Source organism: Mandrillus leucophaeus, unplaced genomic scaffold (genome assembly GCF_000951045.1).
Source record: "Mandrillus leucophaeus isolate KB7577 unplaced genomic scaffold, Mleu.le_1.0 Scaffold168, whole genome shotgun sequence".
Taxonomy (NCBI): Eukaryota; Metazoa; Chordata; class Mammalia; order Primates; family Cercopithecidae; genus Mandrillus; species Mandrillus leucophaeus.
In genome coordinates this window covers 1,611,714-1,614,666 of record NW_012101676.1, presented here as the reverse complement: position 1 = coordinate 1,614,666, position 2,953 = coordinate 1,611,714, and the positions used below count along the sequence as shown (strand labels likewise).

Here is a 2,953-nt window from a genome sequence, read left to right as displayed (position 1 = left end):
GCGTGGGGAACAGAGCGAGAATCATAAAAAAAAAAAAAATTAGCCGGGGTGGTGGCAGGTGCCTGTAATCCCAGCTACTTGGGAGGCTGGGGCAGGAGAATCACCTGAACCCAGGAGGCGGAGGTTGCAGTGAGCCAAGATTGTGCCATTGCATTCCAGCCTGGGCAACAAGACTAAAACTCCATCTCCAAAAAAAAAAAAAAATTAATGTTAAAAAGTTTTCTGCTGAATATCTGTTCTGTTCTTACTATAGTTATTCTGTGCAACATATAACCTGTACTACCATTTTTTCTTGTTTATCTATTTGTGGAAATGAGCTCAATAAAATGTGAAATATACGTTAGTTTGCTTTAGATGCAAAGATTAGCTGTTTTTGGCTTAACTGTATCATAATCAAAAAAGTCTATGCCTTGATAATACAATATGAAAAAGTTCACATATGTACATGGGTACATTCCTTCATTAAAGTTTTTCTCTCTTAATTCTATCTCAATGTGTCTTTACAACTGATACAACTCATCTTTACAACAAAAGTCAGAAAGGACAAAGCAGAATGAGTTCATTTTATAGCACTTTAGGTTTTCTGAAGTGTTCCTTTAGGACTTAAAGGACATCATTGAAATGTTGCTTTCCATAGTCTGCAGGATCTATTTGAAGCTCTCGTTCTTCATCATCTTGGATGTCTTCCGCTCCACCATCACCATCTTCTTCCTCATTGTAAACCAGCTCAGCCTGCTTGTCTGCCTCATACTCACCTACGTTACCATCATCCCCATCATAATCCGCCAGTTTAGGGCCATGCTGCGGATCAAAAGGGGATTCATTCTCATCAAAGAATCGGCTTTGCTTCAATTTATGGAAATCACTGACTCTATCCTTGCTAGCTCGCTTTATTGTATCTGTTTGAATTCTGGGCTCACTGTCCGAGTTTGAGCCTGGAATTAAATGCTGAAGAGGACTGGAATGCTTCTGTTTTGAAGTACCAGGGCTTCCATTGTGGTTTACGTGTGAATCTGGAGGCATATTTGGGGAGAGAGGTTGTCCAGTTGGAAGCTGGGAGACGGCTTGATGACTTCCATGTTGAGAAACTGAAATAGGAGGCTTCCTTAAAGCAGAGGGAAGATCAGCTTTTGCTAGGTCATTCTCTTCTATTCAGGCATCCCTGCATCACCAGCTCTTTTGATTTGTTCTTTCCCATGTAGAATATGATTGCTTGAGGGTTCTTCATTCTTATCTGCAACATTCTCAGCTACTTTTGGAATATTTTTAGGTACTACTTGATTGTTTATACCCAATTCTTTTCTGTCATTTGATTGAATCTTGTGGTCCTCTTGCTTTTGTTCCTGTAAAAACTGGTCTGCTAACTTTTTAATATTTTCTTCATGCTGTGCTCTCATTTCCTTGATCTGCTGTCCACACTGAAAACTTTCATATTCTAACCTCTTCACAAGGTAAGTATTGTTCTTCCTATAGTCCTGAAGTCGGTCTTCTTGTCGAAGAAACTCCTGACGAAGCTCAGCAAGGTGCTCCTTTAAATGAGGTATGTCTGCCATCTGATATGATATTTTGTTCTATAGTTTAACCTTGTCATCCTCGCATCTCTTCCCCAGGCCCTCTCTGACCTGCAGCCGGCTGCTGAGGCGGCTGCAGTCGGCCTCCTTCTGGTGATCTGTTTCTTGTGCGTGTCCACCAACAGCAAGAGGTCCCAATTGCGCTTTTCCAGCCACCTGCGGGCCACTTCGGTGCGCGGGACCTGGCCCTGCAGCTCGGCCTCCTCCTCCTGAAGCAGGACGTGGCAGAAGAGATGTTCCAGTAGTTGAAGGCGAGGACGACGATCACTACCAGCAGCACCACCAGCATGAGAGAAGGCAGGCGGCCAGCAGGCCAGCTGGCCCCGAGACCCACCATGAGACCAAATCGGGCTGTCCCCGAGGGGCCTCGCCGCAGACACCTGCAGGCAGAAGCCAGGCCTGGCTGGAGTTGCCCCGGGGACACGGCCCCAGGGCCCGCCAGGGGAGGAGGTGGGCTTATCTGTCTCCGGCGAGCTGGGGAAGGGGGTGGGGACGCAAGCTGCAGGTCCCTCGCCGCTCTGCTCCTCAAATCAGGCCAAAACGCGTTCCGGAGGCTTTGAACCCCACCCTGCACCTGCCCAAGGGAACAGGGAGAACCCAGCTGCCCGCATCCCGAACCCAACACCTCCGATAGTGTTATTCCTAACAAACCGGTTTCAGGTGTGTCTTTAGTAACTGCCGTCAGGTCAAAAATATTAAGTTTTTTCCCCGTGAATATATTTTCCCTAAGTCTAAAAAAAAAAAAATAACATTTTAATGAATATATTTTAAACTGTCAACAAAAATTATGAGAAGATATCTTAAGTGAAATATTTCATGTAGAAATTAAAAATAATTCCACTGACCCACATCAAAAATCTTAGCTAAATTGCCACATTCTTAGGACTGATAAACTAAAAACAGAAATGTGCACTTGAAGTTTTGCTTCATACTACAACAAATCGGTTAAAGCAATTTAATTTCCAAAATACCTAATTGAAAAGATTAGCTTAATTTGCCATAATTTTTATTTTTTCCCATTTATATTAAGGTTTTAAAAACTCCATATTGTGAAAAACTATAAAACTATCCTAAATTAGAAGCTGTTAAAGTCAACGTTTGTCTTTAAGGGCAGAAAACACTGCAATGTTTAATTATAAATCATAATTATAAAAAATTGCATAGGTAAATCACAACATTCTCTTTCATAAAGCAATCATTCTGTAATTTAAAAATAATTATTAACTTTCTTTACATGACTATTTTTAATTAGCTATTGAAGTTAATATCAGAGAGTTAATAGGTGACATTTTCTTGCACATTTGATAACCAACTGCTTTATGCATCAATTCATATATTTACTTGAATAAATTTACTGGCAGGTTAAAATCCAGTTTATAAAC

At 41.6% G+C, this 2,953-nt stretch overlaps 1 pseudogene across 1 annotated transcript; it reads right to left on the bottom strand.

Annotated features, from left to right (window-relative positions):
• Positions 1-369: 369 nt before the first annotated feature.
• Positions 370-1,908, bottom strand: LOC105537052 (annotated as a pseudogene). Its single transcript, XR_001005662.1, has one exon. The product of XR_001005662.1 is annotated as a protein CASC4 pseudogene (transcript).
• Positions 1,909-2,953: the final 1,045 nt, after the last annotated feature.